This window comes from Suricata suricatta, chromosome 16 (genome assembly GCF_006229205.1).
Source record: "Suricata suricatta isolate VVHF042 chromosome 16, meerkat_22Aug2017_6uvM2_HiC, whole genome shotgun sequence".
Classification (NCBI taxonomy): domain Eukaryota; kingdom Metazoa; phylum Chordata; class Mammalia; order Carnivora; family Herpestidae; genus Suricata; species Suricata suricatta.
In genome coordinates, this window is record NC_043715.1 from 46,912,524 (window position 1) to 46,937,561 (window position 25,038).

Sequence of the window (25,038 nt, forward strand, 5' to 3'; positions counted from 1 at the left end):
GCCCTCGGGCACTGTCTGACTCTGGGCCCCTCGGAGGCCCAGGGATTCCCCCGCCTGCCCGCCATCACTTACACCAATATTGACGGTTAATGCCGTGTCGCCACCGTGTTCAACACTCAGCGCGGCTAATTGTTTTGACTGGGAATCGGCAAGGCGATTAAACGCCATCGATTTTGCCCTGCGCGCTGCATCGATTTTTAAATTTCCTATTGATCCCGGCCCTAAATCTCCTTAACCAAGACCTCACCGTGGAGATGACAGCCGCTGATTAGCTCCGGGCAGGGGTGGGGGTGGGGGGGGTGGGGGGAGCAGCCCCTGAGAGGGGAGAAACCCCAGCTCCTCCCTCCCCCCAGGAAACAGGGGTCCTGATCTCCTTCTACCCCTGAAGATAGAGGCCCTGTAGAGAAAGCGGGACTTGGGAGGTGGAGCTGGGGGGACCCCTTGTTCCTTTTACCCCCTTTTGTTCCCGTTTGGGCTTTGCTCTCTACCTGTAGCTCTCTCCACTCTTCCCTCTGTCTCTCTCCCCATTTCTTCTCTTCCCTTTCCTATCCAACCCTCTGTCCATCTGTTCAGCCATCCATCCATCCATCCACCCATCATCTCTCTCCCTACTGTCTCAGTCCATCTTTATCTCTCTCTTTTCTCCTTCTCAACTCCTGTCCAGCCTCCACTAATTTCGTGTGCCTTTGGCTGGTCCTGGGCCTCAGTCTCCCCATCTGTGCCAGTACATGTGGCATGAGATAGCAGAGCAGTGAACCGGACTTCCGGGTCCATGGCCATCCTACCTGACCCCTCTTGTCTCCTCTCTCAGGACTGCACGAACGGGGTACAAAGGTGTGAGACCGATGTGGCCTTACCGGCTTTGTTAACTCCCCCACGGGGCTCTCTCTCTTGACAGACAGACGTTGCTCCTCACTGTGAACTCCTCAGTCCCCGCCTGGGGAAGGCCTCCCTGACATCCCGTCTCTTTTGGGAAGTCACTCCCTATCCTACCGTCCCTGCTCCTTCTCTGAAAGCCCACAGGAAGCAGGGGCAAAAGAGATCCCTGTGTGGGTTCCTTTTCCAGAAAGACCACATTCCCAGAAGGCAAGACACCAAGGCCCATGGGCCCTACCTCTCTAACCCCCTTCCCCCAGCTCCACAGGACCCCAGGGAAGTCCCGTCTCCTCTCAGCCTCGTCCACTGTGTCTGTAAAGTATGGCTAGTCCCACCTGTCACTCTGCCTCCCTGCAGGGCGGAGGAGACTCTGGGGACAGGTCTCCCATGTCCTCCTCCCTGACCTCTCCATCTTCTGCACAGCACACAGTGGGACCTCTCCAAAGACAAAGTGGATTGTGCCCCTTCCCCTAGCTGTTTGGCCCAGGCCCTGTGGGGCGCAGCTCCTGCTGTCCCTGAAACCTTGTCTTTCCCACTTGTCTGGTGTCCTCTGGGCAGGCAAAGGCCTGACGTTGTCGTCCCTTCCCCGCAGCCCTCCGCCTGACTAAAGTTTGTCTGCTGTGCTCCGTGCGAAGGTAACGTTTCCTGGCATTCTTGCACACCCTCTGCTTACCCCGGTGCGTTGTCAGCGTTGGGCCTTGCCCGAGACAGGGCACGGGCCCTGTCTAATCCACCTCTGCGCTCCCACGCTTGGTCCAGAGACCAGCTCAGATACCTTTCCATATCTGCTGATTAACCCAAGGAACACATGAATGAACAAATACAAAAGTCAGAAATATCATCAGGACTTTTATTTTCATCTCCTTGCAGCACACAGACACCTGATGAGTAACTCTCTCAGATGTCTTTCTCATTTGGTCCTGCCAGCCGTCCTTTGAAATACATAGTGTGTGAGTTAATCCGTCCCTCTGTCTGTTCACCCGTTCGCTCACCGCCCGTCATTTTCTTACTGGGACATCCTGCATGTGAAGGGTCCTCTGCCAAAGGTGAGAGCTGGAAGACACAGTCCCTGCCCTTTGAGGGGCTTCCAGTCTGATGGGAAAAACAGGTGTTCAACAAGGCAGGCGGCAGGATGCCCATTTAAGATATGGGGACACTGAGGCTCAGAGCCCGGAAATGACACTGAGGGCAACAAGTGGCCGACAGGACCTGAGTTCACATCCACCAACATGTGCCTGCCGATGGTGTGACAGGAGCCAAGCTCTACCTGAGTAGTGCCTCATCCTGCCGGAGTGAGAGACGCTTCACGTGTTCCCTGGGAGCCTGACTCTCTTCTCCTCTCTTCCAGGTTCTCGACTGGACAGGGTTGGTGGCCTGAATGTATTAGCTTCGCTGCGTTTGCCCAAGAGGTAAGGGCCACGGTCTCAGGGTTTTGCTTACTGCTGTGCTCTGGGTCCTGTTCCCTCCCGGAAGCCCCTGCTTTCTCCTCCTCTTCCCTGGCTGCACCCCAGGAGTGCTGCCCTTCCTTGGTTTGCTCTGTCCTCCACAAGGTTAGTCTGTTTTGTGTTTTCATGCTCTGTGTGTCCTGTGGTTCTGGGTGTGGGTGACTGTGAGGGTTTCTGCTGGTGAGTGTCATGTGCTGCAGGAGAGAGACGGGTGACCTGGTGGCTCAGATCACAGCTTGGGGGCAGACACACCTGTGCGAACCCCTTCTCTTTCCCTTCCCAGCTGTGAGTGACTTGGGACAGTGAGAGCCTCCGCGTCCTCGTCTCTAGAGGGAATGATGACAGAATCCACCTTAAGCGCTGTCCTGAGGACGGAAGGCTAGCAGGGCAGTTCAGATTCCAGCTCCAGAGCCGGGCGGCACCTGGGCCTCATGCCAGCTGTGTGATCCTCAGTTTCCCCGTCTGTCAAAGGAGGGTTGTAACAGCACCCACCACACAGAATGTGAGGACGAAAGAAGTTACTCCATGGGAGCATGTGCCTCAGGAAGCAGGAGCTCAAAGTAGAGCTGGAAGGTGCCCTGAACCAGTGAGGGTTTGGGAAGCCCCTTCCTTGGGGACCCTGGGACCCCTAAACAGAAGCAAGAGCTCTGCGGCAGCTCAGCTCATGAGGAAATGGGCCCTGGGCTTGTGCTCTGGTGTTTGCCCCACAGCCCAATGAGGCCCCGGTAGTGAGCATCCACAGAGGGGTGGGACAGGGCCTCTGGCCTGGGACCCCCCGCCTTCCCGCCTGCTGCCACCTCTCTTTCTACCAGAGCAGTTTAACCTACAGGCCTCAGGACTGTTCTGGTTCTCTGGAGAAAGCACACATCCCGTACGCGGACCCCTGCATTCCTTCCCAGTTAGAGTGGAGTCCACGGATGGGGCTCACAGGGTCTGGGGAGGCCTGTGGCTGCCGTCACAGACATCCTACCCAGGCATCCTTGCTGTGCCGGGGTCGGAGACTCACCTGCAGAAGCCGACGGAAGCTGTCCCTGTCCCAGGGTTTGCCACGCGGGGTCATAGCCCGGGACGGGAAAGCGCATTGTGGTGGGAAGCTGCTCTCCAGCTCCGCTCGCTGTTTCCCTGCAGAGGTGGGAACCCCGCTTGCCAGATTTTCCAGCTTTCTGAGAGAAACCAGAAATCCGGAATTTCGTGTGAAATCTCCCAATTTTTTAAATGCTGGCTACTAACACAAAATTTCAAAAATCTCCCAGTGGTCCAAGCCACACGGTTTGGGCGATCTTTGGCCCACAGATTTCTAGTGATACAACATTTAGTAGAGACTTTCTCCTGGGAACACATCCCTCTATCTCCCCAGTTGTGCTCCAACTCCGGATCTTCACAGACCCCTCCCCCCCCGAAACCCACCCACGGACCCCGTTCTAAGTGGTAAGGACTGTGGGAGTCTGAGTACCGGATGTGCGCTTGCTCCACGGAGCCAGAACTGTAGGTTTCCCAGGAACGTTCGGGTCTCCTGATGGTCTTGACGTTGAAAAGAGGGTCAAGGAGGAGCACCTGGCTGGCTGGGTCAGTAGAGCACGCGACCCTTCATCTCAAGATTGTGAGTTTAAGCCCCACACTGGGTGTGGAGCTGACTTAAAATTAAATTAAGTTATATTAAAAAAAAAAGAGAGAGAGAGTTGAGGAGTTTCCATGTTGCAGAATTTGTTTGGGGGTTCGAGGCTGGCTTTGAGGAATGCCTGAAAGTTGGTCGAAATTAGCAGAGGCCGTTAAAGGAATTCTGTTTCAGAGCCGGCGGAAGTCGCAGACCAAGTCTCTGATTTTCGTTCTTTGTGTTCAGATAGATGTTCGTTAAGGGCTCAAGGTGTCATGGACACGTGTCTGACCGATTTGGTAACACATGCTGGGAGCTGTTGCGTCCTGATGGCGGAACTGACATTTACCAAGGGGCCACCTCCAGGCCGGGGCCTACGCCGGGCATTTTGCCATTAATCCTCGGTGCAAGCCTGGGAGGTGGGTGGTGGTCCCCTGTTGCCAGAGAAGGAGACTGAGGCACAGAGAGGGGAGGCAACTGGCCTAAGGCAGGTAAGCAGTAGAGGCAAGATTTGCACTCAGGTCTGCCTGAGTGGCAAGCACTCAGTCTCTCACTAAACATGACCCACCACAGCAGCCAGAATCTCCTCGGGTGGCCGGCCCTTGTGCTTGGGGCATGGGGACTTAATTCAGGGGGCAAACTCCTCAAGTCTTACTTATTTAGTGCCAACTCTGACAAATTTAGAAATGGGGTGGGTTGGGTAACACTGGGGCTATTTGTTGGTTTTTCGATAGAAACTAGAGAAAAATGTGCAACAGGAGGCGATTAGCTGGTAGAGTCTGTGAGCTGGCCCTGAAGGCCGCCACCAATGTATCTGAGTGGTTCATGGGGAAGTTCACCACTCCCCTCCCCCCCTCCCCAGGGAGACTGTTTGAAGGAGGCCACACTCTCTTAGGTGAATCATTTTGTTACAAAACAATAACTACAACAAACATTGTCCCCACCCCCACTATCTTTCCTTTAGAGCCGCACTTGGAAGGTGAGTGATTCCACTCCAGTATCTGGAGGCCTCCTCGGCGCCCAGACCCCCTCTAGCCCTGGAGGCGCTGTCTGCCACTGTGCCTGAGCGCCTCCCTCCCCTCCCCTCTTCTGGGCCCTTCTCTCCACTCTTGAGTTCACTCCTCAGCCTCCCTCTGTCTAGGGCTCTGTCCCCTCACTAAGGCTGCATTGCCCCCTACCCTGTTCCTCCTTCCTGAGCACTGTTAACATGTCTGATCATAGATTGTGTATGTAGTGTCTCCCCCCATTAGCTGTTTACACCCAGTCCTTGGCCCAGTGCAAATGCTCAGTAAGGATTTGTTGAATGAATGAATAAAGAAATGAGTACACAGATACATAAACCCATATCCATCCATTTATTCCTTCAGCCAACATTGCTAGGGGGTTTCCAGTGTGCCAGGCCTTGTGACTCAGTCTGGTAACACAGAGAGGACGCAGATCTGTGTGGCCTCTGAGGGGCCCCAGGCTGGCGGGGAGACAGGCATGTGTAGCACTACCCTGAACCCGAGAGGAGTTGAGAGGAGGAAGTGGTGAGGGGGTTCCTGAAGGGTTAGGAGAAGCCAAGGGGTAAGTTACTGTTCAAGTGGGCGGGTCACTATTGGGGACCGTGGATGCTGGCCTGGCCTCAGAGTCCCCACGGCCAGCTACTGTCCACTGGGCCTCCAAGGTGCTCCCAGTGCTGGGCAGGAGCAGGTGGCGTTCCCACCTTGTCTCTTCCTCCCCCGTGTCCTTCCGTCCTTCCACAAAATGGCTCGGCGGCCTTTGGTGTGGATGAGGCCCTGGAGTCCCACAGGTGGCGTTTCTGGGGTGCCCACACACCCCGAGGGAGAGTCTGGATTCACTCAGGAGCAGGAACTTAGCTGTGGGTGACAGGGTTCCACGGCTGGGTCTGGTGAGGGGTCTTGGAGAGAACCCAAGGCTGCTTCAGAGGCAGGGACGCGGAGCTGCGAGAGTAGGTGGGAGTATGGGTGTGGCAGCGGAATGCTCCAGAATCAGAAAGGCAGGCCTGAGTGGCATTGTGGGTGTTCTGCAGACCAGAGCCAAGGAGTCACTACATGGGGTCGGGGACTTGCTCGAATGCTCCAAACCCAGTTAGCCACTCTCACGTTGCACCCCGGGGCCAGCGCTTTGGCTGCCGGAATAGGGCCTGTGCTGTTACAGACGGGCCTGGGGGGGGGGGGGGGGGGCCCCACAAAGGAAGTTCAGCTGCGGGCTGCTCCTTGCCTGTGGGGGGGCCCCTCAGGGGTGGTCCCTAGAGCGAGGCTATGTGAGGCTGCCGGCAGTCCTCACTAGGTGTGGAGTTGGATTCGGATTCAGGGTGCTGTTTGCCATTGTGGGATGCTCCGAGGTGTCCGGAGAGCACTGCACCCCGTTGGCTGTCACTGGCTGGGTGGAGATAGCCGTCAGCCGCGGAGGACTGGGCGTGTCCATCAGCCACCGAGTGGGGCGTGGAGGAGGTACAAATGGCTCTCCTCTCTCAGCAGCTTCAGGGACCGCTGGGTTCCTGGCATCCCAGGAGGGAGCGGGGGCCCAAGTGCCCGTTGTCCTGGCAGGCATGCGGTCCCAGGGGCCGTGGGCGGGCCGCTTGGCCCTAACTCCAAGTAGAGAGCTGGTTGGCAGAGGGCAGGCCACAGAGTCTGACCCTAGGTCATTTTAGCAACGTTTCTTGGAAGTCGTGATGTGCAGTCCCAGCCCACTCCCGGGACTGTCAGCTCACTTTGTCTCTGCTTCTGATTTCCTTCCTTCCCTCTTCCTCATCCTGGGGCTCCACCCCGTCCCTTTCTTTTCTTTCTTTGCTTCGTTTCATCCGGGTCTTGGCTTCTCCATTCCGCCCCACTCCCTCCTTGTTCTGAGCCTGATGTGTTTCCAGCCTTGCGTGTATGGGTCCACGTCTAGCTTTCTGTCTCCAGAGAGAGCCACATGGAGATGTGGACCTGGTGGGGATGAGGAGGAGGGGGGTGAGGAAGAGAGAAGGAAAAAAGGTGCTTGAGGCGAAAACAAGAAAGGAAGTGCCCCCCCTCCGCCCTTGCCCCCACCACTCCAGGACAGCTCTCAGGCCCCTGTGTACAGTCATCTGCGTGCCTCCAGGCACATGTGCGGGCAGGAGGGCCAGAGGGGACATCTGAGAAAGGGAGGAACTTGGGGAGACTCAGGGAGCACCCCGCAACAGAGAAATGCCTGGAGAGGGGAGCAGCTGAGAAGAGCAGACAAAGAAACGGGGAGATAGCAAAAAGTCAGCCGCGAGAGCAGGCAAGGGGTTCAGGGATAGTCAGAAAGGGTGAGTACGTGAGGGTGTGAGAGTGAGCTGGTGGGGTTGAAGGCCATCGGCCTGGGGGACGTGTCAGGGGGCGGGGGGTGCACCCACCCCTCACCAGGCTACTGTGGGGCAGAGTACAAGGAACTTGCACTTGGCCAAGGCCCCTGGTGTGTGCATCCTGTGTGTGGCAGGAGAGGCGTCAGGGATGTGGGGAGAGGGAGATACTGCTCCCACCTGCTCTGTGATCAGAAGCCCAGTCTGCTCCCACCCCTCCCTGCTGCTGTCAGGAGACCGTCTGTCCCCTCCCTGCTCCGGCTCACTGGGGCCTGGAGGACTGGGGGCCCCTAAGGCTGGGGCACCCCTGACTTCTAGCAGGGAGTCGGGTGGGGTGGGGAGAAAGCCATGTGTGTGTGTGTGCGTGTGTGCGTGTGTGTGTGTGTGTGTGGTGTGCACGCCCATGCAGGAAGAGAAACCGCTCTGGACTGGGCCTCCCTTCGTCCCTCTCTGGCTTCGCTGCCTCAATATCTCCTATGTTCCCAACGTCCCTCCACCTTCAGTTATGAGATCTCTCACCAGCTGTCTCTGCCTGTCTGTCTTGCTCTCCCTGTCTGTCTTGTCTTTCTCTTTCCCTCTGTGAATCGCTCCTGTCGTCAGTCCTCTGCATCTCTGGCCCCCATCCTCACTTTATCTGCCTGTCTCCATCACGTGCCTTGCATGCCCTCTCTGTCTGGCCCTTCTGTCTGTCTGCCCCTGTGTCTGTGTGTCTCTCCATTGCACGGTTGCCCTTCTTCAGCTCCTTTTCTCCGCGCTTCCTCCTGTGTCTGGGTCTCTTCCAGTCTCTTTCATCCTCTGTCTCTGTCGTCCCTGTCTCTCCAGGTCTCTGGCTGTCCATCCCTGCCTCCCTCCCCCTCCCTCCCCCCCTTTTTTTCTGTTTCTAACACCCACACTCACATCCTACCTCAGGAGTAATTGCTTTTGTCTGGGTTGGACTGGACTTGTGGTGGGGGGAGGGTGGGGGGAGCGGGTGGCGCTGGGGGGGTTGGGAGGGACGGAGGTCGCTTGGTGGAGTTGAGGTGGCGTCCACTAAAGCAGGGGGTGCTGCGGAGAAGAGGTCCAGCGCCCAAGGGGGGAGGGGCGAGGGCCGTGGGCCCGTCCTGGCAAAGCGATCTGGGGCCTCTGGCCGGGAAGGGAAGAAGCCCTCACGTTTGGATTTGGAGACCATGTAGCAGATGTCGCCGTAGCTACAAAACGGGCCAGCCGGCACCGCGGTGGCAGACCTCTGCTGCCTTGCCGCCCTGCCCCACTCAGAGACCCCCCCACCACTGTCAGCTGCACCGAGTCACCACGACCCACACAGGACACACTCAGAGCTTCCAGCCCGCTCGTGGAAATGCACCTGGCTCTCAGCACACAGGGACACGTGGCATCACGGAGACACATGGAAGTGCACCGGGTCTCTGACAGTCAGAAAGAGGCTCCAGCACACACGGAGACAACCGCGCCACAACCGCGCACAGACACAGGCACGGAGCCCGCACACTCAGACACACGGGGGCTCGCTCCACACTCCCCAGATTCTCCTGGACACATGGCCGCTCTGACACACTCAGGCGGCGGCTTGCACACGCAGCTTTGCTGGAACGCAGGAATGCACAGCCACCACATCACGGGGGGACAGAAGGTCACCAAGGTGCTGCTGGGAAGACACGCACACCCCCCGAGGGTCAGACAGATCTGCATACACACGTGTGGGGGTGCCCAGAGTCGGGGACACACTCATGAAAGTGCACACACGCACACAGCCCTGCCGAGTCTCCGGGGACACACCCACAGACTCATGGTCACACAGACATGACTCAGTAGCTGAGACATTCGGGGACACACAGTCCTGCAGTTCCACAGCAGAGCTTAGGGACTCAAAGACACACGGCTGCCCAGGTACACAGAGAACACACGCACAACCCATACATACGGCAGCCAGACAGCACAGCGCTGACCTGGAACCTTCTGGCCGAAGCCTCACAATCACCTCCCACCCGCTCCCTGCCCACCCCACACACGTGCAGGCCAGGCCCTGGGGCGAGGCCAAGGCAGCTTCTGCCCACAGAGACCCAGGATGGGGCCGCCGGGGCTCTGTGGATGGGCAGCAGGCTGCCTGGGGACCACCCTGCTGTCCTGGGCATCCATTCACCTTAGCTTACTCCAGCACCACCCCAGGCCTTCCCCCACTCCATGGGCTCAGGACAATGTCTCCCCAGCACCCCCATGTACCCCACTGACCATCTCCCAGAGCTCCATCCCTCTCATACCCTCAAAGGGCCCCATCTCACCAAGCTGCTCCCAACTGAGGGGATGCCTGCTTTCTTCCAGGGGGACTGTCCCTTAATTTATCCCAGCCCCCTCACCTGCTAGTGTGACCCTGGTCCCCATCTGCTTCCCTGCCCACTCCCATACTCACCCCCTCTCCTGGCTGTCCAAGCTTTCAACCCCGCTAAGCTCTCTTGCTGTAGGGGGTGGTTGGCAGGGTGGGGGGGGCTTGGCCCCTCGGAGGCGTGGGTAAGGGGGACATGGGGGTGGGGGGCCTGGGTGCGGCTCTGAGAAAGGGAAGCGAGGCAAGCAGAGAGAGAGGGAGAGGCAGAGGCAGGCAGCCAGCCAGCCGGCTTTATATCCCTGCCGTATTGATCTACCATGTCACAGCCCCGGTCGATAGCCAGCCGAGAAAGAGAGGGAGAGAAGGGAGGGGAGGTTTGGGGGAGGGCAGCGGGACCCCTATAGTCCTTGGCCCATCTGGGGCCTCCTTGGCAGGCTGTGGGGCCATGTTCCAGCCAGCCCCCCCACCAAAGAGGCCCACCTTATCCTGCCCCCACCTCTTCTTGGCTGCGGCCCTCTCCCTGAGAGCCAGCTTGGTAGAAGAATTTAAGCACCGATCTCCCCATTTCTTTCGGCCTCTGGCAGCTCTTCATCTCTTTGGGCACAGGGTTTGGGGGGGTGTGTGAAGGGATAAGTGGGGATGCTCAAAACTGTTTTCTGCCTTGGCTCCCCTCTGCCCTCCACAGTTGGGCTGTGCAGGTGGGAGCCTTTGAGGCAGTGTTGGGTTGGGTTAGGGATGGACGGGAGTGCTAATCTTCCTTTGCTGTGTGTTGGTGGGCAGGAGAAAGGACCTCGCTGATTGTCCTCATTCCCAGCCATTGGTAGCCAGGTGCTCGGGAAGGCCCCGTCCACGTTGCTTTCCTGCCCTTTCTGACTTGAAGTTTCACCTTGAAGCTGTACCAGGCCAGTGCTAGAGACACACCATATTTAGAATTTCTTTCCCTGGTTCCCCTCTTGCTCAGAAGGAGAGAGAAGAAAACTCAGCTTCTCCCTCTTCTCAATCTCCTCTTCCCTCTTCCCTCTCTTCCCTCTCCTTAGAACTTTTTACCACCTGCCCCCCACCTGAGCCTCCCAAGCGCTGGGCAGGGAAGGGAAGGGTATCTCCTTAGGTAGGAGCAGAGAAAAGGGCGAGGCTCCAGATAGCCCTGGGAACCCTCCATCCTCCATCCCAGCTCTGGGTCCGTCTCCCCTCTCTGGGCCTCAGTTTCCCCCCTCGTCCCATCTAACCCTGCCCAAGCTTAAGGGTTCTGTGTGGCTCTGGGATCTACAGGGATTAGTACAGATGGGAGGCAGGGCCATGCGGAGGCTGAGACCAAGGCCAGAGGGGTGCCTGCTGCCCACCCCTCAGCCAGGGCTGCCTGGGTCCCAGGTGCGTCCCCCCAGCCCCCAACTCCCGGGGGCTCCAGTTCTTTGTCTGTCCAGATCCTCCTCCCCTCCCAGCCCAGCCCAGCCTCCCAGAGAGGTTGAGGAATCACCTTAGCCTTGACCCGAGGGGGAGGGCAGAGGAGGGGCAGGCAAGCCCACCCCGCCTCCTGCTCATGGCCATCCCCACAGTCCCCCACAGTCCTTCTCCTCTCCCTGCTTCCCTGAGTACCAGGCCGCCCCCACCCAGCATCGGGCCGCTGTTCCCTTTGTTAGGGAGGGGGAGGGGAAAGAGCTGAGCTGAGGGGACGTGGCCTGACCCCCGACCTCTCCCCTTCCCTCCTCCCATCTGGGTCCCCAGGGGCTCAGAGCCCCCTTGACGGACAGTTCTGACCATCAGCCAAATGGCTCTGGGAGTGAGCAGGGGGCCAGGTAGGGGGGAGGGGAGGAAGGCCTGGCCAGGGCTCAGAGCCCATCAGAGAGGGGGGTGTTTCATGGGTGGAGGGAGGCCCTTAGGATGAGTGGCAGGGGAGATAGGCACCCACAGGGGCAGGCTCTGGGGGGAGACTGATTGAACAAGGGGATGTGGAGGCAAAGGGGGGGCTCAGCCTAGAGCCAGTAGCTCTGGACACCCTGTGGGTAGCTGCCTGGCCTGGGCAGGCGCCCCCACCCCACCCCAACCGGCCTTCGGTGTTGGGAGTGCAGCGAGTTTTAAAAAAAAATTTAAAAGAAAAAAAATAACAGGAGCAGGAGAAGCTGGGGGAAAAATATATAAGAAAAAATATAATAAGAACTAAGCGGTGGCTGCAGGAGAGAGAAAGGGCAGGAGGCGGGGAGGGGGGCGCAGAGGGGAGGGCAGCTCGGGCCCTGGTCGCTGCGGAGGCCCGGCCGCCGGCCTCTGCGCTGAGCCCTCCGCGTCCCCCCTGCCGGCCCCCTCCAGCCCCGATCGATCCAGTTTCTTGGCAATAAAGCATTTTTATTGTCAGCTGCCCTGAATGCCAAATGTGAGCCTGGTCCTGCTCCCCCCTCAACCCGCTTCCTCACCACCCCTCCCCCAGCCCTCCTCCGCCCCCTCCCCGCCACCCCCCACCGCAGAACCTGCATCGTCCATCACCAAGACCCCCTCCTCTTCCTCCTCATCCGTGTCAGCGCAGTCCAGTATATCCTCAGTAATCCAGCAGGCCCCCTCCCCATCAAGGCTGCTAACCCCAAACCTGCAGGGGAGCAGAAAGGTGGGCTGTGGATGAGGCGTCTGGGGGGCCACGGTGATGCACGGGACAGTGTCAGGGTGGGCAGGTGGGGAGGTGATGGCCACAGGTTGAGGGAGATGTGGACAGAAGTCAGGAGCGCTGGAGCTGGCCCCCAGAGCAGGGGATGAGAACAAGTTGGGGAAGGCAGGCCCCTGCCCCCGGGCTGGCTGGCTGCGGTCCCCCCGGGGGCCTGCGCCCACCCCTTCCACACTGTTTGGGGAACAGGGGAAGGGATAGTGTGGGGTTGGACAAGCCTCCCAGACTAGCCCCTCGAGGGCTGGGGACAACGACCCCTCCCCCCACAGGACTGCCCCACAGGGGTGTTGAGGAAGCAGTTTACAGAGGCCCTGGGAGCCCCACCTGGCTTGCTCCTGCTCCCCTCTTTCTTTCTCTCTTTCTCTTTGTCTCTTTTTTGCATCTTCCTGTCTCTGTCTCTGTATTACTCCTCACTTTCTCCTTTACTGCTCCCTCTCCCTCGAGGGATGGCGAACCCCCACACCCTTCTCTGTTCCACCTGCAGAGTCCCCTCATTCTTTCCGCACCGCATGCTTTTTCTCTGCCCCACCACACACTTTCCCTCTGACCTCTCCTTCCCTGCCTGCCCCCACATCCCTCATCTCCTCGCACGTCTTGGTTTATCCCCGCTCCCTGGGCATGAAAATAAACAGAGGCCCAGGCCCTTGGAATATCAGCAGGAGATGCAGAGAGATCTCAAGCCCCTCTTCTCTTCTCCTGGGGGCCTCAGTGTCTGGAGCTGGAATGAGTCTGCACCTGCTGAGCCAGAGGAGAACTGGGGGGTTGGGGTCCCACAGATGTGCTGTGTGACTTTCCCACAGATGTGCTGTGTGACTTTGCTCCTGTCACTTGCTGCCCTGCACCTCGGTTTTTCCCATCCTGTGGGTGACCTGTGGGTGCCTTGAGAGTCTGGAGTCCTCTCAGGCTCCCGGGGAGGCAGCTGGGCAGGGTCCTGCTGCAGGGACAGGACTCCGTCCAGGTGTCCTACGATGCAGTCTCAATGCTGCAGACCTGCCCTCCCGCCTTCTGCTGGAGACCCAGAAGGGGAAGCAGGAGAAAGCCTAGCTAGGATGCCAGGACTTTTCCTCTGGTCCTGGCAGGGCAGGGCTGGACCAGAGTCGTGCTTTAGAGGGTGGCGTAGGGCATGGGTTCAGGACTCCAGGTTCCACTTCCATCGTCAGCCGTGGAGGGCAAGGGCCATGTCACTTGTCCCTAGCTCAGCGTCTGCCACAAGCAAGGGGTTCAAGAGGTCTCTGTGGAGTGGGTAAGCTTGCTTAAGGAATTGAAGAAGAACCTATGTAATGGGGGGGCAGGCCAGAGGAGAAAGAGAGAGGGGGCGCTGAGATGGAGGGGGGGCTGGGGGCAGGGCTGGGAGGAGCAGAGGGATTCGGACATCTCTGGTTGAATTGATGGGAAGTGGACAGGTAGGGGGCACTTGCGAGCGGGAGGATTCCAGGATGAACTCCAGTCTCCTTTCCAAGCCGCCATCCTTCACCGAGAATTCAGCGACCCCTTCAACGAACAAGGCCCCACAGTAGTACCGCATTCCCATTTCTTCCCCTCAGGCCCCGCAGCTCCCTGGCTTGTGAAGGGGAGTAAAGGGCTCGTGTGTCTGTGACCCCGCTGGCAGGAGGGAAGAGGCGGCTGTGTTAACAACGTGCTGTGTGTACACACGGGTACCTACCCGCACGTCATGTGCTCGCTTGTGCCTAAAACGGTTCCTACTTTTCGCCATCATGAAATGTTTTGTGCTATCTTCATATAATAATTTTCTAATTAGTAAAAGGCCTTCCTGACAGAAGAGAGATCCCTGTGGGCTGTGCGGGGGCGGGGGGGGGGGGCGGGAAGTCCACACCCATTAGTGAGCTGGGGCCGGGCGGGACCCTGGGATGGCGACAAGGTTGGCAGGTGATTGAGACGTGTGTGGGATCATGGTGGAGCCCGGGAGACCCGGGAGAAGGTGTGGGGTCTGGAAGCAGAGGCCGGAGAGTGGGCAGGAGATGGAGGATCCCTTACTGGTGGCCATTTCACTGCTCCCTGGCTGCTTGAGGACAATCCCCCCACCCCGGACCAGGGCCCCTTTTCTGAGTGCAGGATGTGTCAAGACCTTCCACCGCCCACCTTGACAGCTGAGTACAGACTTGGGGGTCCGGGTCCATTTGGCTCCAGGTGCCCCTCCTTTGAGAGGTCCTCTGTGATCAGCCGTCTCCCCACTGCCCTCTCGTCACCCCCCAAACCTGCCCCCAAGCCTTTGCTCATGCCGTTCCCTCATGCAAGGGCAAAGGTCATAAGAACTGCCCCTGACTTTGTGCTAAGCCTTGACCTGCAGGCTCTGGCTGAGCTCCCGACCGACCGTCGGTGGCCACGGTCATCATTCTCACTTTGCTGATGGAGTACCGAGGCTTAGGGAAGGGAAGTGGCTTGTCTAAGGCCACCAGCCAGTGAGACAGCCATTCAGGCCCAAACAACTCAGGTTGGCTCGAACCCCCCACCCCGCCCCGATCCAACTGGTTAAATGTTTGTCTGGAGCCCCACTGCAAGAGGTCAAGTTCTGCTGGAGAAACACGGGAAATGTGACTGCCTCTGTGTGCCGGGTTCAAATCCTGGCTCTTCCACAGGCTCCCTGTGACACCATGGGCAGGTGGCTTCCCCTTTCTGAGTCTCGGTCTCTCCTCTGGGTCACAGCCACCATCTCAGAGAAGTCAGTGAATGAGGAAATGTAAAATGTCTGGCAGATAAGGTTATTTGACAAATGGCTGTGCCCTTCTCTCTCGTTCTCTCTCTCTCTCTCTCTCTGTCTCTCTCTCTCTCTCTCTTCCCTGCATGTTGCTCAGCCTCTAGGTCCTACCTCTTCTAAACTTTTCTATTTGAAGAACATTTTTCTCCAGAGGACTTTCAGTATTCATTGTCTGGATCTTCCACTACCCTGTAAGGGAGGAATTATTATCTTGAGTTTATAGATGTGGAAACTGAGGCTCAGAAGACCCAAGTCCTGGGTCAGCTGCTTGTCCCCATAAAGGATCTGTTTAACTGACACATTCCAACCACCCTGTCGGGCCCTAGCCATGTGCTAGGCCCTATGTTGGGCACTGGAGATAGAGCAGTGAACAGAACTGGTGCAGTCTACTTTCGTGGAGTTGACAAATGAGAGTGGATGTGGATCTTTAAGTGTAAATGTCCATTAAATGCAAAATCAGAAATTGTGATAAGTTACTCCAAAGAAGAGACAGTTTATAGGGAGTCAACAGAGTCTGGGCAAGACATTTAAATGGAAGCTTGAAAGAGGAATAGGACTTAACTAGACAAAGAGTCTTCCAAGCAGAGGGAATAGCACATGCAAAGGGCCTGGGGTTGCAGAGAGTTTGGTTTGAGGAACCGAGAGGAAGTAGTGTGGCTTGGAGCAGGGTAGGGAAAGGGGAGAGTGGTAGGGGAAGAGAGGAGAGGTGTGGGCCGGAGCCTGGGTTAAGGGGTTTGGGTTATTTCCCAATGCAGGGAAGCCCCTGAAGTCCTAAGCAAGGGAGTGACAGCCTGGTTAAGTTTTAGAAAGACCCTCCTGGGGCACCAGGGTGAGAGGAGGCTATGAGGGTCAGGTGTGGCAACACAGAGCCCTGCAGGGAGGAGGCTGGAGATGGTGCCCTGGGGCCTGGGGATGTAGAGGAATCAGAGGGAGCTTTGGGAATGGTGCTCATAGGGAGGCTCCGAGTAGCAGAGCTGCCAATCCAAGGTCACACAGCTGGTTAGGAAGAGGCTCTGACCCGGCACATACCAAAGCCTCTCCTCTCACCAGGACGGATGCTACTTTTTCTCTAGGAGCCCAGGGGAAACCTCTGGGAGGCAGAATCCTGTCTTGTATCTTTTAAAAAATTTTTTAAATGTTTATTTATTTTTGAGAGAGAGAGAGAGAGAGAGACAGAGCATGAGTATGTGTGAGGTGGGGAACAGAGAGAGAGGGAGACACAGAATCCAAAGGAGGCTCCAGGCACCAAGCTGTCATCACAGAGCCTAATGTAGGATTCGAACCCACAAACCATGAGATCATGACCTGAGCTGAGGTCGAACACTTAACCAACTGAGCCACCCGGGCGCCCCTGCCTTGTATCTATTTAACGTTTTCTACACAAACCTCAAAGTGCCTCATGTTTTCTGCACAGAGAAGTTCACTGCCAGACGAGGTCCTGCATGGAGGTGACAGAGAGTCCTTCCTTAGGATACTCCACGGAGGAGGTGACTCTGAGCCAGGTGGTGCAGGTTCGGAGGTGTTGGCTCTCCTCATGGCTGGCCTTGCCATGTGAACTTGGAGAATGTACCGGGGCCCTGGGGGCGCTGTTCGGTGTGCATCCCAGCGTTGCGGTGACTCAAGGGAGGCGACCGACGGGAACGCTCTCAGCGAATGCATCCTATTGGCGGAGGCCATGACCAGCACAGGGATGGGAGGCGCGTGAGGTCTCAGACAGCAAGCCCAGGCCCAAGGCCAGCGTTTTCTGCCAAGCCAAAGGGAAGAATGAGCAAGGGTGGGGGGAGAGGTAGAGCAACTGGATGGCAACATGGGCTTTGGAGCCCAGCTGCCTGGATGCTGACCCTGTGTCAGCCCAGGCACATAATTCAACCTTGCTCAGCGTCAGTTTCTTCATCTGTAGAATGGGCATATTGGCAGTAGTTCTCTTGTAGAACTGCTCAGTGAGACTACTCACTGAGAAAATGCATGGAGAGTGTTTGTAACCAGCGGGCGCAAGGTGCCTCCTTTAACTGTCTAAAGCAGAACTCTGGATTCCTTGTCCCCGAGCTCCTCTAGAAACTTGTCCCATTTCAGTAAGTGGTTGTCACACCCCAAACCTACACATCTCCCTTGATCCTTCACTTTCCTTCAAGTGTCCAGTGGGCTCAGTTTGCTTCCACGGTGGCAGGGACTGCCTCATACGATGTGGGCCAGCCTGATTCCATCAAGTTAAATGCCTCCAATAAATGTTTTTGGAGTCCCTCCTGCAGACAAGGCCCTGTGGACGCTGCTCAGAGCCCGCACAATTCCGAGAGAGAGGCTCAGAGAGGTTGGGTGGCTTGCCTGAAGTCACACAGTAAGGACTCGGCAAGCTCCACAGGGGCTGAGGGGCCCAGACCAATTAATGTTTGAGCTTCTCGGGATGCTAAGAATAAAGGAATACCAAAATAGGAGTTACAGACCTGTGCTCTCAGCAGCAGCAACAACAAAATGCCAAACAACTAATATTTGCAAGGTCATTTATTAAATTATTTGATTTAGTAGAACAAGATTCATAGTGTCCCACAGGCGCTGTGGTTTGGCAGTAGCACACAACTGGAAAATAAAAAATGGGAATCTTGTTCAGTGAGACCCTTCACGAATGTGATACCTGGTGCAAGTGCCATGCCTGCCCTTGCATCACTGACCTGCCACGGGGACCTTACCACCCAGATGTGACTCCACCCTTGACCCCGTGTCTGCTGTGTTCAGTAGCTTTTGCAGAAATGTGGGAGGTCCAGGACCCCGTGACCTTTTGAGGGGAGAAACCCTCGTAGCAGCACGCCCGGCGGGAAGGGGAGTCACTTCGCCCCTTCCTGGTCTGAGCAGGTCGTTGACCTCTTTGACCCACCTTAGTGTGCTCCGCTGAAAAGAGGGGAGAGTAAGAGCACCTGCTTTACTGGATCATTGGGAAGATGTCAGGAGATAAGCAAGGAAAGCACAGAGTGGGTGCCTGCACAGAGCAGGTGCCCGGTGGCTCCTTTTACTATTTAGGATGACAGTGGACAGCCCGGGGCTGGGGGCATGGTGGCTTGAGAACTCCTCAAGGGTGGATGCAAGGCTGACACGGTCGGTGTCCTCAGCTCCTGGGACAGGGTCTGTCACAGTGAGCCCTCCGTGGAGGTGTAGGATTGCATCACACGGAAGAGGCTTTGGGCCAGGCCGAGTAGGTGATGGGAGCACCCGGGACGGCCGGGGAGCTTAGTGGAGGGCCTGGCCTTCGATTCCTTCTCCACCTGCATCCGCCTCCTTGTGAGGCCAGGCAGGCACTCCTATCAGCTCCCTTTTGCGTGGTGTGGAGGTCATTGTCCCTTAACTTATTCCTAAGTAAGTGTCTCCTATGTGAACACAGCAGTGGGGACACAGTGGTGAACAGGTCAGACATGAATCAGGGTGATTATTTTCATGATTTCAATCTGAATGTTAAGGAGTAGGTTCACATGAACACATTATTTAAAATAAATAAACCAAGGAAATAAATAATGGAAGGGAGCTCTGCCCAGCCAACAATGAGAGTAGGCAGTGAACCAAAGCTTGTGATTAATGCAATTTGGGGCAGCTGAGGCCCATTTAAAAAGGAAGATAAAACTAAACAGGACAGACATGCCCCCTCTCCTCCTGGTGTGGAGATTCAAGTGGGAGAGGAAGATAATAAGCAAGCATGTAACCTGCGGAAACTTAAATGTTAGGCAGTGAGAAGTGCTGGAAGAGGATAGAAATGAGAGGAAAAGCTAATGTGAGGCAGGCTGACCAAGACCTCTCTGTGTCGAGGACATGTAAGTGGAATCCTGGAATGAGTGAGGGAATGTGCCCTGGAACAGCTGGGGAAAGATGGCACCAGGCAGGGGTAGAGCATGGGCAAAGGTCCTGAGGCATGTCAGAGCCTGGGCTTGGGTTGCAGGGACAGAAAGCCAGCAAGGAGGAAGTGAGTGATGGGTGGGGAAGAATAGGAGGTGATGGGGTAGAGGCAGGCTCCGGTTGGGTCAATGACAGGGTTCAAGGGTAGCCAGTTAGGATAAGGTGTCTTGAAGCTGGCATATTTGGTCGGCCTCTGGAGGCCTCCCAGGGTTGGGCCGTTAGTACCCTGGACAGCGGCTCAGTCCTTTAGAGCACTTGCAGCTATGGGGCGCACCCTACTGAACACAGACTTCTGTGAAGGTCTGCTTCTGTGGAGTGAGTTAGGGGCAGGTGGGGAGCGAATGATATTACAACGTGTGTGAATCGGCCCCTGACCACAGGAAGCGCAGTCATGTGGAGAAATCATAAATGTACAACCTAATCAATCTTTATCGAGCGGACATCTGTGCAGACACCACTTAGGTTGGGATCAAGAAAGCCACCAGCACCCAATAGCCCCCACCCCCGTGTCCCTTCTCCAAGACACCCCCCTCCCTGCTGGAAGTAACCACTGGTCCTCATTTTGGAGATAATCATTTCTTTGCTTTTCTTTGGTAGTTAGCCACCGATTTCTTATTTAATGCATTCTAATTTGAATTCCAAAGATGGATACAATCTCAGATAAAAACCAAAACTGTAACAGAAAAGGTTAAAAACCCTCTGCTTTCCCAGTCTGGTCCCCTCACCAAAGGTAGCTGTCATTAGTAACCTTCAGACCTTTTTGTCTGTGTTCGTCAATTCTTGCACTCATAGAAAAAGTATGGTGTTTTTGTTTTGTAACTGTTTTACATAAATGATATTAAATTGTATAAATCTGTCTGCAACTTGCTTTTTCACTCAGCAGTGGCTTGGATAACCTTCCATGTGTGTACCTATATGTCTGTCTTATTCTTTTTATAACCACAAACTGGGGATGCACACACTACTATCATTTACTTAGCCACTGTCCTCTTGGTGGTATCTAGGTTGTTTCTGATTTTTCTCTACTTCAAACCTTGGTGTGATGACCACTCCATGAAATTCCTGAACTCCTTGACGGTGGCAAGTATTATATTTAAAATTGACGAAGTTCCTGTCAGCCCATGTTACTGCCCCCATTTCCCAGAGGAGGACCCTGAGGCTCAGAGAGGTGAATTCACTTGCCCAGGGTCACGCAGCAAGTTAATGAAGGAACTAGTTTCTAAATCCTCCTATGTCTGACTCCTAAATCAGTGCATATATGCACTGTATGGATAATTATAGTCTGTGGGGTGGGTGCCACAATGCAACAAACATTCTTGGAATCCTGGCAGTCTGCAGGCCCAGGGCTGGGCTCCTACTCCACACCAACAAAACGCACTCTGCCCTGCCCTCAAGCCCTGCCCTGTGGGGCAGCCTCAATGGGAAGTAGTTACAATACAGTACCATTGGTGCTAAAGCCCAGAATGCTGCCTGGAGCTGTCAGAAGAGGAGGTTGTTACTATTAATTGGGCCTCTGGTGGTGTCAGAGAAGGCTTCCTGGGAGAGGAAGTTTGAGCCAAGGCTGAAAAAGGAGACAGGAAGGCCAGGCGTGTAGGGGAATCCAATGTGTTGACTGGAGGAATAAGGTGAGCTCTGAGGGCAAAGTATCTGCAGAGGTTGGCAGAGGCCCTTGCCCACTTGGGCTTGGAGAGCCAGCCTTGGACTTCATTCTGTGGGTTCTGGGAGCCAGAGGGATTTCCTCATTCAACAGAGAAAGTCGGAGCACCTGCTGTGTGACAGGCACTATCTTAAGAGTTAGGAATATTATAGTGAACAAGACAAAAAAGAAAAAAAAGACACCTGCTTTCAGAGAGCTTACATTTCACAGGTGTAACCAGACAGTAAAACAAGTTGACAGTAATTCAGTTCCAGAGAGTGCTACGATGAAAATGAAACCAGGTGATGGAATGGAGACAGACTAGGGAGGGCCCCTAGGAGGAGGCGGCCTTTGAGTTGAGTTCTCAAGGACAAGAGGAATGGAAAGAGATGGGAACAGCATTCTAGGGGAGGGGGCAGCAAGCTCAAAGGCCCCAAGGCGGGCCCTATTTGGCTTCTTCCAGAGTGTCTGGTGTGCAGTGCTCTCCTTGGGGAGAGGTGTTCAGGGCCCTGGAGGCTGTGTTGGTGCAGGGACTGGGCTTGTGTGAGAGGCAGAGGGGAGCTATTGGTGGGCTCCTGGACCAAGGCCGATGGCCCTTGTGCTTCAGCCTTTGGACAGCTCCCTCCCTGCACAGGGTACTGCCCGTGGCTTTGCTCCTGCAGTCACGCTGGAACAGTGGGGAGTCTGGGCTGGATTGGTGTGGACAGCATGGGGGGGGGGGTGGGAGCTTCTGGGCCAATGGCCAGGCACCTATTTCTTTAGCTTCCTTGGAGGCCCTGGTGGGTACGTGTTGATGGACGCCAAGGACCCTGTTCTTAGAGGACCTACAATCTGAGAGACCTACACAAGCCGAGAGGAGGAGCAGTGAGCTCAGCACTGCACTTTAGGCTTTGGGGTCAGAGAGAGAGGTGTGCCCCCATCTAGCTGTGACTGTGGCCCTCACTTTCCCTCATTTCTTTAAAATGGGGATAATAGAAGTCCCTAATAAAAGGTAAGGAGTCAGTGAAACCCTGAGTGTAGTCAGGTGCTTAGAATAAGCTGCAATACATTCCCTCTCTCTTCCTATATTTGTCGTATAGCTAATTGATCCATCACACTATCTTGCCCATTCTTGTTTCTTTCAAGCACAGAATGTTAGAATTGGAAGAAGCCTTTGCGAGCTCTTCCAGCACACCTCCCACCTACAGATGGGGAAACTGAGGCCCAGAGGGTGTCAGGGGCTGCCCCAGGCCACCAAATGGACATTAGAATGGGGATCTGCTTGGTCTTGTGACTTTTATCTTCTTTAAGTCATATCACAGTGCTTCTCGATTTCTTCTCACTTGAGGTGAACTCCTGGGAATTCCGGCAGGTTTGGGAAATCCGTGTCAGGAGGCTGGGGATGGTGTGACAAGGAATGCTGTGTTGACGTGAATTTATTAAGCATCTGCTGACTTCCCAGGCCACAGACTTGCTGCTTCCGAGATGCCGCTTCCTGATCTTGCCCCCAGCACTGACCTGAGCGTTTCCCCCCAGTCTGCCTTCCCTCCCTCTGTCCACCTGTGACCCAGCCACTTGCCCAGCCGTCCACTTGCGAGCCCACTAGGGTCCTGCAGAATCTCGCGTGAAGGTGACCCTCATGGCCCCAGCCTCCCTGTCATCTCAGCATTGTCCCAGTCTCCTTTCTGTTCATCCTACCTCTAGATCCCACCACCAGCCTGTCCTCATGTCATGGATCTCTTACACACACTCTCCCCGCCCAAAAGTCGCCCACCTACCACATCAAATCCAGGCACGTATGGTGCCCACATCTTGCTCACCCCAGCTTGAGCTCTGCGTCCTCTTCAACCTTTCTATGGGAGGAAAGGTACTCCTGTGTTCCTAGGCTTCATTCTTGACTCCTCCCACCCCACCCCACCTTCAGCAGATCGCCAATCCTGTGGGGTCTAGTCTCAAAATTGGTTCTAGGGACACCTGTTCCTTTCCTGCCCCACCGCCACCACGCTGGTCCCAGCCATTGTCCCCTCCATCTCAGGTGGGCACCACCCATTCCCCCACGGCTGACCTCCCACAGCAGCCCGAACCGTCCACAAAAACATTCACAGAGCCACACCACCTCCCTGCTCAAGACCCCCTGAGTGGCACCTCACTGTGCTTGCAGTAAAATCCAAAATGCTTACCTGGCCTGCAGGGCCCTGGGGTCTGGCCCTGCATCCCCACCTTGTCTCCTGTATCTGCCTTGTTCAGCTTATACCAGCCATACGTGGCTCCCTTTTGCTCCTGGAATTGCCATGTTGTTTGCGAGGAGGACAGTCTGGGTTTGACTCCTGACTCCACCATTTACACGCTGTGTGAGGTGCGGCAAGTGACTTCACCTCTCTGAGCTCCAGTTCAGCAGTAAAATGGGGACAATAATAGACTTTACTTCCTCAGATTGTCGTGAAGATGGGAAACAATGTATTGGCTCAATTAGTACAGAATAGACGGGGATACTTCTGCTGCTGCTGTTGGTAATGATGATTGATGATGATGATGATGATGATGGTGATGATGATGGTGGTGGTGAAGGAGAAATATTTTAAGTCCCTGGATGCTGGGTGCTCCAAAGCAGATCATGGGGTGGCTGCAGCTTGACCTTGACTTAGGGACACTGGAGAAGCATTTTTGAGGGCAGGACCAAGGGTGAACAGGAAATGAGGGCTCAAGCCCAGAAACCAGGAAGGTGGGGGAAGAGGTGGCCAGCAGTGAGCAGGCCAAAGCTAGATTTGGTTTGAGAGGACCTGAGACCCACTGGAGGATAGCATGGCCCTACAGCAGGGCTGGCCAGACATCCCTCTGTCTCTGTGTCTGTCCGCCACTCCTCATCCTGTTTTCCTATGTGCTTGGGTCCCTAAGTCAGCTTTGCCTGACACCCCCCTGCCCCCAGAGGCTGCCTTGGCCTGGTTTCTGTTGAAGGCCAATGTGCTGAGATGCAGAGGGAGGTTGGTACCAATGAATCACCAGTTCCTCTTCTCCTAGCTCAGCTGTTGACTCAGTGTGGCCTGCAACTCGGTCTCCCTGTTTCCTGCTAAACTGGGGGTTGGAGGGGCCTCTCTGAGCTCCCCACATGCTGAGCCCTCAGATGAGGCAGCACTTGTGGAGAAGGACCCCTTGGGTCCCCACACAGAGCAGAGATGTGTCGGGGGCTGAGTAGAGAGGTTGCCAGAGACCGCGGGAATCCCGAAAGAAGCCAGGGAACCAAGCCACAGAGAGGGTCCCCAGGGGCAACAGAGAGGAAGAGGCCATGGCTGGGGGCCCTGAGGGGTGAAGAATCCCGCTCTGCTGTCCCCGGTGGGCTGGCTGCTCCCCCCTACTACTCCCCGCCGGGCCCCCGGGGGACCTCGCTCTAATAATGTATTTGATCGACTCGCCGGCCGCGTACAAGCGATTATTGTCTTGTCGGGAGTCAAACGTATCGATCTGGTGAGAAATATGAGCAGAGCAATGGGGCCCGCGTGTCAGTTACCAGCCCCGCTGGCCCTGGGGAGCCCCCTACGTCTCCTTTAATTACCGCTCAGCCCTGAGCCCAGCCTGGCCTCCCTTGCGCCGCCTCCCTCCCAGGCTCCCTGCACCCCGAGAGGCCCCCCACTGCTCCCCAGCTCTCATGTCCTACCTGCCTTGCTCAACATGGCTTGAGGCCTCTTTTCTGGCTGAGAGGCCACTCTCTGCCTTGCCTAGGCTTCCCATTCCTGGCTGCCAGGCCTTCCTCACCCAGTGGGCCCAATTGCTGCCCCTCTGTCCTCTCCCATCAGGCAGACATCTCAGACCCATTTTTCTTAGACTCCCTGACTCCAGGTCAGGGACTCAGTAGGCCTGGGAGGCAAGAGGGGTAGGATAATTTCATCCCAAGGGGTGTGGTTGAGCCCTTCCTGGGAAAGGCCTGGGAAAGCAGTCCCAGAAATGGGTGGTGCTTCTCTTCACGCTTACCATAAGGGACTGACAGCCAGTCATGTCCAAAAAGCACGTACCTGACATGGATGACATTGACTGTGTCCATGATGGAGTATGGTGGTGGCTTGGTGGGGTTTGGAACCCCCATAATGTCCTTATGACCCTCATTTCCAAGCCCCTCAAGACATAATAAATCCTAAATCTAAACAAAATCTGCTGTGCAAATGCAGCTTCAGGATGAGGCTCTGGTACCCCCACTGCCACCAGACCGCTATCCGGAAAGGCCCTTGTGCACAGAAACCCTGCATCTGAAAGACGTGTGTGGGGGGGAGGATTGGGGGGGGGGGGGGACCAGGAGGCAGGAGGTCTGAGCTAAAGCTGGGCTGATGCTGTGTGGTCTCTGGATCTCCTCAGTGAAACGGTCTTTACGATATGGGACGTTGTAGAATGTCCGTAGCTGGGAACCGTGCCCTCTTCGTACAGATGTGAAAACCAGTGGTCATTACCCTAGAGTAGGCCTGCCTGCCTGGGTGTGTCTGGACACCAGGGCCTGCCTGTGTGTTATATCCCGAGTGTGCATGGGTGTGAATGTGGGCACACATGGCCAGGAGGTGTGCCTGAACACATATGTGTAGATGTGCCCTTGTGCCCACATGAGGGAGCCAAGAGGTTTGTGTATACAGAGTTAGAGATTTTGGGTAGGGAGCCTAGG

The 25,038-nt window shown here is 56.0% G+C and overlaps 1 protein-coding gene across 1 annotated transcript in view; it reads left to right on the forward strand.

The window, feature by feature from the left end:
- The first annotated feature begins 2,241 nt into the window (after positions 1 to 2,241).
- Positions 2,242 to 25,038, forward strand: part of POU2F2 (POU class 2 homeobox 2) — a 55,328-nt gene continuing 32,531 nt past the window's right edge. Inside the window, exon 1 of the mRNA XM_029926630.1 lies at positions 2,242 to 2,285. The gene's annotated coding sequence lies outside the window, so the exon portion shown is untranslated. The remainder of the gene's footprint in view (positions 2,286 to 25,038) is intronic.